At 44.1% G+C, this 15,931-nt stretch overlaps 1 long non-coding RNA gene across 1 annotated transcript; it reads right to left on the bottom strand.

Annotated features, from left to right (window-relative positions):
• Nucleotides 1-340: 340 nt before the first annotated feature.
• LOC122461194 lies at nucleotides 341-5,865 on the bottom strand. The gene is made up of 3 exons (XR_006282993.1): nucleotides 5,813-5,865; nucleotides 1,628-1,766; nucleotides 341-547 (listed from the first exon to the last, which is right to left on the bottom strand). It is a non-coding gene; the product is annotated as an uncharacterized LOC122461194 (long non-coding RNA).
• Nucleotides 5,866-15,931: the final 10,066 nt, after the last annotated feature.

The following is a 15,931-nucleotide window of genomic DNA, read 5'->3' as shown; positions in this document are numbered from 1 at the left end:
CACAAGAGCCTTTTGTCTTAGCAGCAACAGAAGCAAACACAGGTCACAGGTTTCAGAGTAGCAGCCGTGTTAGTCTGTATTCGCAAAAAGAAAAGGAGTACTTGTGGCACCTTAGAGACTAACAAATTTATTAGAGCATAAGCTTTCGTGAGCTACAGCTCACTAATGCATCCGATGAAGTGAGCTGTAGCTCACGAAAGCTTATGCTCTAATAAATTTGTTAGTCTCTAAGGTGCCACAAGTACTCCTTTTCTTTTTGCAAACACAGGTCGTTCACTCAGGAGAGCGACAGCTCCTTCTACTGGCTACTGAGAGAGCCCCAGTGGCAAAGCTGGCAACTTCCCTGACTCCGGGAAGGTTCACAGTTCTGAGGCCTTCTGTCTCCCCATGACTCCACATGAGTCAGGAACCATCTCAAGGAGGCTTGAAAGTATGTGTCTGTCGAGACGCAGGTGATTTGTGGAGGCAGGGTGGGGATGGGAGGAAAAAGAATGAATTTCTCAGCATAGCCAGGGAGGAGGAGGAGGAGGAGGAAAGCAAGGGAAATCTGTGGGAGAGTTGGAGAAGGAATGGATATGAGAGAAATTAGCATGTCTTCACACACACAGTAGCTAGACTGGGACTGACCTCCATGTAGGTGTACAAGGTCTCCCCCCATAACTCCCCAGATGGAGGCCACGCGCATTTGCAGTCCATATGTTCTGCAGCACTAGCCACCCCCAACGGGACGGGTAGGGTCAGAAATCAGAATCTGTGTTTATTACATGGTAGGGCAAGACTCAGAGTTTCCAAAGGATCCATCCCTCATGGAGTGGGGTATTTGTTCTCTAGCAGAACGAACAGGGAGTTTGCTCTTCAAAGGCTGCGGCTCCCTTAAGATGAGTGCAGCTCTCAGGGGACCAAACCCATAAGAGTTAGGTATTAATGTTATCGTCTTCATAATGGCCTTGTGCACCCACACTGCCTCCTGGACCTCGGTTCCAGTAAAGCCATCTTACCAGGGGATCTCTCACCAGCTGGTGCTCCCCAATTTCCTCTTCATGTGAGGCAACGTTACCTGAACATCCACATTACGGCTTGGTAGTAACAGATAACAAGCTATTGTCACTATTTTGGCATCCAGGAAGCCTCGAACTAGCTCTTCATATGGGACCAAAAGGGTTAAGTTCACTCCCTGGTGCATACAGAAATCAGTCACATCCACTGGAGCCACAATCGCTCTGCTTCTGAACCTCATTGTTAACTCTGCTGAAGTTCAGATAAATGCCACAGCTAGTGTTCCACCACACCAGTTTCTCCCCCTCCCCCCAGCAGCGAAACATATTTGTGGTACATTTAAGAGCGGTTTAACACTAATGTCAAAGGCCTCTGGGTATGGTGTGAATAAGCTCTCTCTTTAATAGCGTGTCTTCACAACAGACTTACCACGTTATAGCTGGAGTTCCCACTGACTCAATCCCTGTTCACTCACACACACACTCACAAAAACCTTGTGTGGGGGTGGTAATAAAATATATAGGCTGGCAAGATCTGGGGTGTGAAGCAGACCTTGAGCAAGCTCATCTCATCAAACAAGCTCACTATCACCACCTCTCTGTAGTGTTTGAGTGTACATTTTTCAATCTACCTGGTTTTCATATGATCTTCTTCTGGAATTTGCCTCCGAGTGGTCTTTCTGTGACGTCTCCCTGCTACACAGCACAGTAACTGAATGTACACTGAGGTGGCATGAAGGAAACATGCCTGTTCAGTTTGGTGGGTGTGTCCTGAAGAAGAACCAAAGTGAGCAGGTGAGGAAAACTGTCTCTTTCCATTTCATTAAAGAGAAGTACATAAAAATATTTAGATGTTTTGGAATAGCCTAGTGAGCCCAAGGGAAAACCCTGGCTGGTAAAAGAGAAGACTTTTTGGCATTGCCCTTCCCTCACAACCCTGCAGAGTAACTCAGACCAGGGTTTATAACCGCCATGGGGAAGGAGTGTATTGGTCACCCTCCCCTTGTTCGGACTCAGAAAGTTCTTCCTTCTCTGCAGAGGAAGATTTTTGTTTGGCTTTGAAGAGTTTTTCCTAGATTTCCTAGGACTTTATGATCTTTTTCTCCTTCTTAAATCTCTTGGGAGTTTGGTTCAAGGAGAGGGAGAGGAAGAGGAAGGAATCATGGAACTCTACTCTTTCTTTGCTTTGTGGGGCATCGATGACTGTAGTATTGTAGCATCCCTTTGCCCTGCTCATCCCTCTTCCACCCAAGGCTCCCTGAATATAGTCCAACTAGATCTCGTTAGTCTCTCTTTTCAGGTTGAGTTGTATCTGCCTGGGTTAAAATTTTACCTCCTCTGTCTATAGCTAGAAATACTTATTTGAGAACCTTTGGGGGCACCCTGGTGATGGGTCCCTCAATCAATACAATAGCAGCAGAAAATGTGGCTGTATCCATAGGGCACTTGGGTAGTTGTGGGGACTCTTCCCATCCATAGTCCTGCAATTCATTTTTTTGATTAGAGGCTGCCCCTGAGGGGGGAGCTGTTCACTCACTGTGGTAGGAAAGACCAACTAAGGAGTAAAATCAGCCTCAGTAGCTCTGGGTCTGATCCAGAGAATCTTCTTTTGACACTGACAGGCTGAAAAAAAAAAAGATACATGTATCCTCTCTGCATGGGATTCAGGCAGTTTTTGCCCATAGCTCCTCTTTTTCATATCTGCCTTCCTTGAGTCTGCCAATCTGAGTTGCCCAGAAGTGAGGGACCAGGATGGGGAGGGCTGAGGGGGAAAGGAAAGAAAGGAGGAGTAAGCAGGACAACAACTGGGATTTAATGCAGTGCAGAAAGGGAAGCCAGTGGAGGGAAGTGACATGCTGTGTGTGAAAGGCAGAGAAGATTATAGCACTTGCAATGTATCACAGGTGGGGGTGGGAGGAGGGGCAAGATGGATGGCAGGGAGGCTAGAGAGGGAGAGGATGCAGTAATCCAGATGGTGAAGGACCAGACCAGACTTTGAATGTTGTGACCAGGAAAAAGGCAGGACTTTAGAGCTGTCGTGGAGGAAGAAATGGTGAGATCTGGCCACAAACTAGATGTGCTTTGGGAAACGCTGGCTTGTCCCTGGCCCATGAAGGACACATTGGGTTTCTGGGATTTTTAAAGAAGGTGTGAAAATTATGGGATATGGATGATATTGTGGGTTGGAGACAAGGGCACTCTGCAAAGTTGATCCCTTGTTCCCAGTCACCATTGTGTGATTTGTTTCTGCTCCACCTTGCATTGCCAAAACTTCCTGAATGACAGTGAGCTTGAGGGCTGGATTAAAACGTCTGTAGGGTCAGATGCAGTTTGGGCTGTAGTTTGCCCACCCCTGCTCTAGATTTAGCCTTCCTCCTCTTGGAATTGATCACCCCTCTCATTTAGGCCTGGTTCTGCAAGGTACTTAAGTGCTTGTCTAATTAAAAACCTAGTCATCAACTGAAGTCAATGAGATTACTTACATTAAATGCTTAAAGTTAGGCATGTGCTTAAAAATCTTGCTACATTGGGGTCTTGGAGTCATCTGAATGATTGCATATCCAGGCCCTGATGGTTTTGCCTTCTCGGTCACTGATATGTAGAGTGAGCAAGAGAGTGTCCATTACTAATCCCTGCAGTAGATCACCTATCTCCTACTTGTTCTTTAACCATTTAGTACCCACAGCCAGCTTCTCGTATGTAGTCAGCTGTTTATCTAAACGAGTGAAGGTATTTGCTAAGCTTATGCATTAATCTTTTATATGGTATTGTATCAAAAGTCAACTGGAAACCCAGATAAACTACTTCACTCTGATTCATTCTCATTGACTAAACAGGAATGAAACTGTTTACTTGGGCCTCAGATTGACTCAGATAGTTCAATCCAGCTGTTTAACTATGACTACCATCTACTTAAATTCATATGGACTTTTTCCATCTGAGACTGACCAACGGCTGTCCTGTTTTTTCCCTGACCAACAACTCTTGACCACCGGATGGGGACCAGAAGTGAAACTGCAGTATAGAAATTAGAAGAATAGATCAATAGTTTCCAAGTTCTTCCTGTTAAATATGACTGTCACATATTTGCTTCCCTCCCATCTAGTTATCTCTCATGGGCCAGAACATCAGATGGCATAAATCAGTGTCTTCAGCTGAGGATCTTGCCCCCCATGTTCCTAGGACAGAGTTAAAAGTTCTACACTACACAGTTCTCTATTTCATCCACCAGAACTTTCATATTTCCAGCTGAAGGTCATGATTTTAGATGCTCTGAATTTCTCTTTACCTTTTCAGCATTACCGTTAGTTTCAATTACTTTTGCTTTTTCTATTCAAGAAACTTATCTTTTCATTCACTCTCCTTAAATCAATCATTTAGTTCTCCGGCAATATCCACCTCGGTCTGTCATCAAATCCCCCTCAAGGGCACTATCGTCTCTTACTGACCTCCTGCTCCTTTTATATTTATGTAAAATCCTTTTTTGTTTGTCCTTTGCTATCTTCTTCAGCTTCTTACATGCTTGTAATTATATAACTCCTGTTGATTACCCTATTGATTTATTGGGATTTGGTATGCGCTCTTTTGTAGCCCCTTGTATTTTCCTGGTCACCCACACTAATTTTTCTTCTTTTCTAATACATTTATCCTAGGAAGATTTGCCAGCTTCCCTGTCATTTTCCATTGTGTCCTTCCCACCCATTTCAATTTGCCAGTGTGATTAGTTCAGCCGTGCATCATTTTTGACAAAATTTGCTTTGCAACAATGTAATATTGTCTTGCCTTTTGGGGACTTGGCCTGATTCTAATTTGAAATTCAATTAAACTCCAATCACTGTTCAAGATGTTTCAGGACATTCATCCTTCCAACTAGCACTTCCATGTTACTTAGCATAAGGCTGAGCTCATGCAAGCTCTTCTCCATCCTCTCTTCTTATTCAAGCTCCATGCAACTCCCGATGCCTCTATCCGCTGGCAAATTCTCAAAGTCAAAGGCTTAGGATACTTCAGATACCTGCTGCTCCCCTTTCTAATACATGGAGCAAACCCCAGCCTCCTTCATTACTCAGTCAAGTATTGTTAGAAATGTGGCATATATACAATAAAAAGAAGCAAAGCCTGTTGGGGTTTGAGGCACTGAGTAATGCCTCCCATCCTGTGGGAGCTCTGCAGAAAAACAAGCCAGCTGTCTGGATTGAAATCATGAGCAAACAGCAGTTTCAATTACCAAGAACAGAATTTTTATAAATATTTGCAAATTATACACTACCTATTTTCAAACAATTGCAACCCTTGAGACAGCTCCTGCTAAATCTGCAGAATGTTTTCCAACGGTACAAAAAGGTCAAGAATCCAAGAGATCTCCCAAAGCTCTCTTCTTAATTAGAAGCAAAGTATACTCTATATTATGCATACATTGGTACAAGAATGACAAATAGATATTATAACAGATGTTTGGAGGAAAAATTTGCCAAAGTTTTCGCATCACAACATGCATTCCAATTTAGAAAGAATTCCTATGGAAAAATAGATACCTACTATTTCCCCAACATTCAATAACTAATAAAGACACCACAAATTGCCAGACTGCTGGCACAATCATAGTGAAAAAGGGACCCACTCACATATCCTCTGGTCATGTATTAAGAGCACATTTTGGAAAAGAGTGCTATTGCATAAAAATAAGATTATTTAAAAAAATCCCTTTGGTTTTATTGTTGGTACGTGGTACAATGAAAGAAACACAAGGATCATACTTGTAAAGATTATTGCAATTGTTAGGATTAAATTAAAGATAATATTGTTAGGAATCATACCTGTTGCCAGATGAAAAAGCATCACCTCGTGATGGCTGCAGCAGAACAAACCTACCCATAGATAAAAATATGGTACAATCATTCAATAATGGATGGAATGAATCATCACCTCCCTGTGTATGGGGAGACTTTGGCAAACCACTAAAGTGCCTGAAACCACTATGGCTTATTGCTAAAAGCAGCCAAGTCAGCAGGCTTAGCTTAACCAAGGCAGGAGGGGAGAAGGGGTTTTTGGGTGCCACAGGAAGGGCAGCTTGACCGCCCCCCCATCCTTCCTGATAAGAATTGTGTTGAAGTTGCTGATCCTGCTCTTCTAAGATGCATGTATGTGCCCCAGGATTATCTATTGGGACCTCAAGGCTGCAAACTCTGGAAAAACCCACACCTGGTTAATCGATAATCAGAAGGAGCCTCTTGCTTGCCTATTGGAACTGCTTGCTTAACAAGTTTTCTTTAAGGGACATGTCATTCTATTACTAATGTATAAATAAGGGGGAAAAGTTTGAGGTAGGGGGACTCTTCAGGACTGGACTCTGCCTCTGGATGCATCTTGTGTTCCCCACTAGCAGACGGGCTGCCACTGTGCCACTCGAGAGCCACACTCAGCTTTGGTAATTATCAAGGGTTGGAGGTTTTTTACTAACCTGTTGCAGACATGTGTATAAGTGCTTGAGACTAAATAAAGTTTAGCTTTAAGTGAAAGCACTCATGTTGTCCTGTTTGTGCCAGCCATCTATCGGTTGGACGGCCATGTCTCCCCTGATTTATTTCCTGATACCACCTCGCACAGAGTAAAAGTTACCAAAAGCTTTGGGTTGAAAGAACCTCAAGTAACACCTAAACCTTCAGGAGACTTTTTTCAATTTTAAATGGACTTGATGGGATAATGCCATTCTTTACAGGAGTGATAATGAAACATAAATAATGCTAACTAGAAATAGGATCCACCGAACAATGTAATAAGCTTGTAAGTTAGGGCTTAGTCCTGCACCTGTCAAACTCAATGGTAAAAGCCCATTGACTTTAGTGGTGTAAAATCAGGCCCTTTGACCCTCAACCCCAATCCCGAATGCATTTATGTATGTGCTTAACTTCAGGCATGCGGGCAGTCCTACTGAAATTACTCATGTGCACAAAGTTAAGGGTGTGTGAAAGTGTTTGGAGAAATGGGAATCTTAGTGATCCAAAGGCCACTTAAGCCAGTGGAAAGATTCCTACTGGATTCTTTGGATCAGGCCATTCCATTGTAAAGTTCTTTGAAGTTCCTTTATCTTTCCTTATGTTCTGTACAGCACAGAACCCAATGATTACTATGACCATAATAATTTGAATTAACATTGATTTCATTAGTTCTGCGCCCTTCGCCTCCAGTTTACCGCACTGGCTCTATTGGATCATGCTTTCCCCCTTAATGTTTACTGCGCAGATGTTTTAATTAATAAATGTACATCTTACACACTGAAACTATCTGTAACTAGGAGATGGGAATATTTTGGTAACACATCCCTGTCAGATGTTTTATTCGCCCTGTAGCAGGGCAACACTCACTGGTGTGGCACTTCCTGCTGGTTGTCCTGGGAATTGGCTCTTTTCCAGGTTATGGAGCGCCCTCTGCAGGCTGGTGTCTCACCTGCTTCAGGCCCCCATGTCTCTCCAGGACCTCGTTGCCCTTTACCTCGAGGTTCTGCCCCAGTAGGACCTGCACGCTCTGGGTCTCCCCTCCCAGGGGAACCCTCAACCCTTTAAACACACCTTGCCTCCGATGAAGTGAGCTGTAGCTCACGATAGCTTATGCTCTAATAAATTTGTTAGTCTCTAAGGTGCCACAAGTACTCCTTTTCTTCTTGCCTCAGTGGCAACTGCCAGTCATCATCTAGCCCCCACTCACTGGGGCATACTGCAGTCTGTAATGACCACTCATCACTGGCAAGAGGGTAGGACCTGCTGCCTTTGCCTATCCCCGGGCTGCCCCTCTGCAGCCCCAGTACCTTTTCAGGCCTTTGACAAGGCCTCAGCCTGGGGTTTTACCAGGCTGGAGCTCCCAAGCTGCCGCTGCCGCGCCGCTGCCGCTGCCCTTGCCCTTGCCCTTGCCCTGTGTACCTGATTCCCAGGCAGCTAGGTCCTTCCCACTCCAGGGCTAGAGTGAGACTCCTTCAGCTTCTGGCCCACAGCCCTCTTATCAGGGCCAGCTGGGCACTGATTGAGCTGGCCACAGCTGTGGTCAGCTGCACAGTCAGCTTCCCAAGCTGCTCCTAATCCCTTTTACCCAGCCGAAGCCCTCTCCAGGGCTGCTTTTAACCCTTCCAGGGCCAAAGCTGGGTGACAACCCCACTAAACATACACACACAACAGCCAAACAATCTACTGCATCATGATATTTGCCTGCCCCATAAGTTAAATTGCTTCCTTCAGAAAAAAAGCATTGACATTATTCATTATTCGTTTAATTTTCAAAGGCATTGAGCAACACTGACTTCAACTGAAGTTGTGGGTGATCAGCATCTTTGAAAATAAGCCCATATATTTTTATTATATTACAGTACCCAAAAGTCTGTGAGATGCTGTGTTGCTTCTTGGGACTGTGACCCACCTGTCACTATGACTCCAGTGTGAAGGAGTCTGTGCCAGCTGGGTATATCTTCCTAACACAACCAGCCTGTTAGCCACTCAAAAACTCTCCTCGGGGCTACGCCAGCCCTGCTTTTGCCCTGCACTTTAACAATAGATGCACCCCAGTCACCAAGTGCCTTTAAAGTGTCCCCCTGTGGTATCCAGCCCCTGATCACTGGATGCCCACAAAAATCCCAGATCCTCCATTCCCAAAGGAGGAGTGTACCCCAATTTAGCAGTTTTACCTTAGACCACCTCTCCCATATCACACGCAGCACTTGAGTTCTATTGTCGTAAAACAAGAGGAAATTTACTAAAGAATGAAGAGATTCAAATAGAAACAAGCATGAGTGATGGAAACAAATGGTTACATATAAAACAAAATCATAAAATGCAAACTAGGGCCTACACTTATTAATAGTTATTTTTCCCATCTAGTAAAGTAGAGTCTCACCCTAAAGTCCAGTCTTTTGCAGTGCTTGCTCGCCCCAAGGAGCTAGGACCCAGTCTTTCATGAAGCACCCCCACTCATCATGGTACCTCCTGAGTGAATGGATCCAGAGTGTCTTTCTCCACATTGTGATATCCTAAATCTTTATTCACATGCAGGGGGATCACCTAGCTTTCCTATCATCCTTTTCACTTTCAAATGGTATTGATGTTCATAGTTTGACAGGTTTTCCATGGACTTTTCCAGGTTAGTGCAAAGATGGACAATTGAGCAATACATTATGGGATTGGCTAGCCAGGGAGGAGTGACAACTCCCTCCTGCTTGAATGGGCCATCACAGAGACATGATTCCCTAGTGACTCACTTTTACTCCAAGACCATGAGGGCACGATTTTCAATATAGTTACATTATTCCTTAAATATTACCCATAAACACAATCTTTCAGGGATTATGAGTATTGGTAAATTACAAGCTTTCAGTAGAGACCTCAGATGCTACCCTTTATGGATAAATGGTGAATTAGCTGTAATGAAAGTGAAAATGAGTTTGTCAAGTCTGAGACAGGAGTTTGTAAAGAATGAACCCTTAGCCAGTTGACATCAATGGCTGTGTCACAGATGTGTCACAGTACAAATAAAGAGAACATAGTCACTGACTCAAAGATCTTGCAATCTTCACAAAATTAAAACACAAAATATGTCATGGAAACTTGTTTAGATGCCTAAATATGGATTTAGAGTAGTGGTCACCAACTGGTCAATTGTGATCGACTGGTTGATTCTAGAGACTCTCCCAGTCAATTGTGATCTCCGGCAGTACAGCAGGGCTAAGGCAGGCTCTCTGCCTGCCCCAGCCCCATGCTGCTCCGAGAAGCAGCCAGCACACCCCTGTGGCCCTGGGGGGTGGGGTGGGCAGGAGTCTCTGTGCGCTGCTCCAAGAGGTGAAAGTAAGCCAGCCCGGTCAGGTACGGAGTTCTGGCAAGAGCCAGTACACCGTGCTGGACTGGACTGGCTTCCCCAGGATGGTGATTTAAAGGGCTCAGGGCTTCCTGCAGTGGCCGGAGCCCCGGGCCCTTTAAAGCGCCGCCCAAGCCCTGCTGCTGGAGCCCCAGAGTAGCAGCGACAGGGCTCCATCAGCGATTTAAAGGGCTTGGAGCTCTGCTGCAGTAGCAGCGGCCGGAGTCCCGAGCCCTTTAAATCGCCCCTGAGCTGCAGGGCTCCCAGCTGCCTATGCAGGTGGCAGCTCTGGGGGTGATTTAAAGACCCTGGGGCTCCCAGCCACAGCCGGAGCCCCTGGGCCTTTAAATCTTGATTTAAAGGGCCAGGGTATTTAAAGGCCCTGCCTCTTCCGATTGAGGACATGTCCCCTACTCAGGACTCTGGCGTACTGGTAAGTCCTTTAAGTTACTTTCACCCCTGACTGCTCCTGCCTGCAAGCACCACCTCCACAGCTGCCATTGGCCAGGAATGGGGAACTGTGACCAGTGGGAGCTGCGGGGGTGGTGCCTGCAGAGAGGGGCAGCACGTAGAACCATGTGCCCCCTGCATCCCTCAGGAGCCACAGGGGTATGTTGGCCCCTTCCAGGAGTGGCGTGGGGCCAGGGAATGCAGGTAGCCTGCCTTAGGTTCGCTGCACTGCTGACGGGGAGCTGCCCTAGGTAATGGCCACCCGGCAGGAGGCCACACTCCAACCCCCAGCTCTCAGCCCCCTCCCAGAGCCAGCACCCCATATCCCCTCCTGCACCCCAACCCCTGCCCCAGCCCTGACCCCTCTCTCAGAGCCAGCAGCCTGTAGCCCCTCCTGCACCCCAACCCCCTGCCTCACCCCATACCCCCTCCCAGAGCTAGCACCCCAACACTCTGCCCTGGCCCGGAGTCCACTTCTGCACCCAAACTCCCTCCAAGAGCCCACACCCTGTACCCCCTCCTTCACCCCAACCCCCTGCCCCAGGCTCAGCCTGGAGCTCCCTCCCACACTGCAAACCCCTTGGCCCCAGCCCACACCCCCTCCCGAACCCCAACCCCTTACCACAGCCCGGTGAAAGTGAGTGTGGGTGGGGGAGAGTGAGCAACGGAGAAAGCGGGGGATGGAGTGAGCGGGGCTGAGCTTTGGGGAATGGGCAGGGCAGATCCTGGGTTGTCCTTAAATTCAAAAAGTGATCTTGGGCATAAAAAGGTTGGAGACCACTGATTTAGAGACTGTGGTTAGGCACCCAGTTTTGAAAATCTTGACAGTATGTCCATCCCATATTCTTTAGCACAGAGGCTCTCAACCTTTCCAGACTACTGTAACCCTTTCAGGAATCTGATTTGTCTTGCATAACCTCAAGTTCCACCTCACTTAAAAACTACTTGCTTCCTAAATCAGACAAAAAAATACAGGTGTCACAGTCACTATTACTGAAAAATGGCTCACTTTCTCATTTTTACCATATAATTATAAAATAAATCAATTGCAATGTAAATATTGTATTTCCATTTCAGTGCACAGTACATAGAGCAGTATAAACAAGTCATGGTCTGTGTGAAATTTTAGTTTGTATGGACTTCCCTAGTGCTTTTTATGTAGCCTGTTGTAAAACTAGACAAATATCTTGATAAGTTGATGTACCCCCTGGAAGACCTCTGCGTACCCCAGGGGTACATGTATGCCTGGTTGAGAACCACTGCTTTAGCATATTAACGCTTTCTGTTACTTCATTCTCATGCTTTTTCATTTTAAGAGAGGGTTAAAAACAGGGTAGGCTTCTGACCTTAAACATTATGACCTGATACATGTTCTTAACATCTATTGATATCAAAAGGGAGTTACATGTGTGTATCCAGGAGAAAATGAACCACTCATTTTCCAAAAGCAGAAGTAAATTTGAGCCTAAAACAAGAGATCACGGTGAGATGCTGCTGCATTATTTAAGAAATATATTTTCTTATCTGGATATAAAAATACATATTTGCCTAGGATTGATAGCACACAACAAAGCACCTCACAATGTAAATGCTATATGGCAATAAAGGTAACGTTTCAATAAAAAATTTCTATTGACAGATTTAATTACTCCAGATAGTGCTCTACAGCATGGAAAAAAGCTGTAATAAATCTTTGAGATGGTATCTTTAAAGAAATACAATGGTAATATTTCTTTACAAACTGTGAGAGGTTTTTCTACATATTTAATCAAAACTCCGGCCTGTAAAACAAAGGCCAACACTTATTTTTAAACTTTGGTACATAAAAATTGGTAAATATTTGGTTAGTATCTAAAATCAAGTGTTATTATTCCACATTTAGCACCAAAGTGTTTGGCACCATATGCAACACAAAACAAATGGCATTCCCTGGTCCTGAAGAGCTTTCCAGTCTGCAGCAGGATCCATGCCAGAGGAAGGTCCGCACATGTCGTTATTAATTACTTGTAGTAAAGTAGTACTAGAAGCAACAACCAAAATCAGGGGGCATTGAGCTAGGCACAAACATGTACAAACATATAGTGAAAGACAGTTCCTGCTTCAAACTGCTTACAGCCTAAATAGACAAGAGAAACATAAGGTCAGAAAGCATTAAAGTCCTGGAGAGTGAAGCCCTTTTACATGTTTTCTTTTCTTTTCCACTTTTTTTCTTTAAAAAGATAGGAAATTTCATACAAAAATATATCGAGAATGACTATATTTAGATAATTTTAAAATAAAATATAACAAATTTACACTTAAGTAGCTCTTTCCATCTGAGGAGTTCAAAGCACTTCACAAACATTAACTAATTTATAGAGCGGGTCAATATTTTTCTAACGGACAATGCCTTTTTGACTAAAATGAAAACTTTCTCCAAAAACATTCACTTGGGTACTTTAAAAATATATATATTAATTTATTTTGCAAAACAGTTGAAATTAAAAATTTTGAAATTTCTGAAAAAAATGTATTTAGTTTCAGTGAGAATAAAAATATTGTGTCTTAGTTAAAAAAAACAACAACACCTTTTTTAACTGAAAAGGGGGTGGGGGGAACCTGGGTGTCCAAACTCCACAAACAAAAAAAAACAAGATATAAAAAAAAAATCTTTTTGAATTTTTTTCACTGTGGGCCTAATGGAATATATTGAACAAAATAAAAACATTTTCTTTTGGTGGTGTGAGTGTTATAACTAATGTAGCTACACAAGACTTCTGTGAGGCATGTAGAAATTGTGGCTCCAACCTGGGCTATGCACAATGTTGCACTGGTTTAATGAATGGTGTTTTTTAAAACTGAAATAAGCACTCAATAAGCCAAAATAAGAAACTTGCACTGGTTTTAAGTAAACCACAGTTTAAAAATATACCATTAGTTTAACCAGTGCAAGTTTGTGTGTAAAAAAAGGCCTCAAAGAGGTGAAGTGACTTGACCAAGGTCACATAAAAAGCCCATGGCAGGATAGAACCCAGATCTCCTACATCCCAGATCCATAGTTTAACCACTGCTCAAAGGGACAAATATATTCAAGAAAATGTTTAACACGGAAGAACCTAGTTAATCTTTGAAAAATCTTTGAAAATGTGTATGCGGAATATGATTAAACAGAGAATACATATATAGTTCTGTAGGAATACAAGCAGGACCGCGTCAGTAGAAATCAGTAGCTGAGAGCAAGAGGACAGCTTTTTGTTTCATGATTTCAAATTCATCATTATCATGACAAATCCCAAAGAGAAATGGCCTCCTTGCACACAGAGTGCCAACTAGATGGATCTCTGGCAAGATGCTTAAGGTGATCTGGTTGCATATTCAGTTTATGTCCAACACTGGTAATCTTGTTGCATCACTGAAGCTTTTGACATCCACATGCTTGCCAGCTGTGTGGTGGTATTCCTTGATAAACATGCTTTGAAATTTTTTGGTCTTCCTTCCTTATATGTCATGACATCCCCACAGAAGCTGCTGAAGGGCCTGAAACATGGCAGCAGCTATTGCTATTCATGTGGACATATCTTTCAAGCATCTTCCAGCACCATCTATGATGCTGCCCAAATATTTGATAGTGGCCACCAGCTCAGTGTTCCATCCCGACAGGTTAGTACTGAGCTGGATGTAATCTGGAGGTGGAGGCTGCTTGAAGGTAATGGCCAAGGATTTAGTTTTATCTGGACAAATATCCGAACCAACATGCACTACTTCTTGCCCAACCAGATCAGCCATCAGCTGCAGCTATTCACCGAACTGAGCCAACAAGGCGATGTCATTGGTATATTTAAGATCTTGAAGCAGAATAGTGTTCAGTTTGCAGCTTCAAGCTTATCCATCAACCAGTCAATGCTGATATTGAACCATGATGGTAACAGAACACAACCTTGAGGCACTCCTGAGGAGGTGGGAAATCATGCCATGTATCTGCCGTTGACTCGAACACAGCTTTCTGTTCCACGATAGAGTTCTTCTATCCTCGACAGTATCTTCCCAGGGCTGCTGCGTCACCTCATCAGCTCCAACAACATTGCTCAATGCACTGAATCAAAGGCCTAATAGAAGTCTTTCAAAAGTGGTGAGCAGGTCTTATTAAAGTTGGCCATCTTCTTGAAAAGCTATCTAAAGGTGATGATCTGGCAATAGTGGAACAACCAGGTCTGAAGCCACAGAGTATCCTGGCCTTTGCCATGAAGTGCTTTGTTTATAAGAGAATTTAACACTAAAGCAAGCACTTTCCCTGGGACTGACAATAGCATAATACCTCTATAGTTGATACATTCAGCCTTATTGCCCTTTCTGAACAGAGGCTGAATAACCTTCTTCCAGTCATTGAGGATGGTATTAGTATGCCAGATGGTCTGGAAGATCCTGTCCAACCATGATACAATACTCTCACTTGAGTGCAGCAAGTGTTACAACCTCTGGCCCTTCCCAGACTTCAACCGGGAAGAAATCCAGATTGCAGTCCTTAAGATGAAGGAAGGTGGCTCTACCAGAACTTCCTGACTCTTTTCAAATGGAAGAGGAACTGTGAGCAAGCGACAATTGAGGAGTCTCTTGAAATGATCTTCCCATCAATGCAACCACTTGTCCCTACAAAAACCGCAAAGTTGAAGAAAAGGTACGGAGACTGCCCAATGATAGCCATGTCTAAATAGGCTGCCTGGGTCGGCCACCAGAATTTCTTATCTTTCTTATGCAATTACTTGATGATGTTCTGAAATCAAACTCATCCAGCCTTTGCTTTTGCTCATGACAAACATGTCTTTGAATACTCTAATTGTAGCCTGGCTTTTTTGTTAGCTGTGAGCACCTCTTCACTGAATCATGAATGACATTTGAAGGGCTAAGGCCTCAGCACTGAGCTGGCAGTGGTCAGCACTGATCACTTGAAATACCACCATTCCTCAGCAGACAATAGAGGGAGTGACTTCAGTCATTAATGATTCAATGGCCGTAAGCAGTCCAGAAGAGCAAGCCACCTGATAGGTTGGCAGTAATAAGATCCTTTGGTTGAATCACTGTAATTTTGGCCCATTAACTGTCTGTCTTCAAAGTCAGAGGTACACTTTTGTCAGCAGAAGCTGGTGGTCACTGGCAAGTTCAGCATCTCCACAAACTCTCACATCCCTGACCATTGATCGCCAATGATTGTTAACCAAGGCACGATCAATAACAGCCCTGGTGAAACCATCTGCTTGTGAATCGTTGGGTGGTGAAAGAGTGAATCAGTGATCACCATGTCATTGTCAGCTGCAAATTCCAGCAACTGCTGCCTATTCCTGTACTTCTGCCCAATACCAAACTTCCTGAGAGGACTTGCTCTGTTGTCATTATCCTTTCCTACCTGCACACTGAAGTTACCCAGGATCATGATGACATCTCTTCTCAGAATATCATTAGGGACTTGACTACAGTTGCTGGCAAAAAGTATCTGCAGCTTCCCAATTGGCTTTGGTGGTAGTGGGACCATACACTGCAAAGATGGTAAGATGCTCACAGCTGGTATGGAATCAGGTACTAAGTAACTCATTGATCACCCACCAACCCTGCAATGCCCATTGGGAACTGGGTGAAAGTACAATGGCTACCTATTGCTGGAGTAAACCACTGGGATC

The sequence above is a fragment of the Dermochelys coriacea genome, chromosome 1 (genome assembly GCF_009764565.3).
Source record: "Dermochelys coriacea isolate rDerCor1 chromosome 1, rDerCor1.pri.v4, whole genome shotgun sequence".
Taxonomy (NCBI): Eukaryota; Metazoa; Chordata; order Testudines; family Dermochelyidae; genus Dermochelys; species Dermochelys coriacea.
The sequence above is the reverse complement of the archived record's forward strand: the minus strand, read 5'-3'. Positions and strand labels throughout refer to the sequence as shown.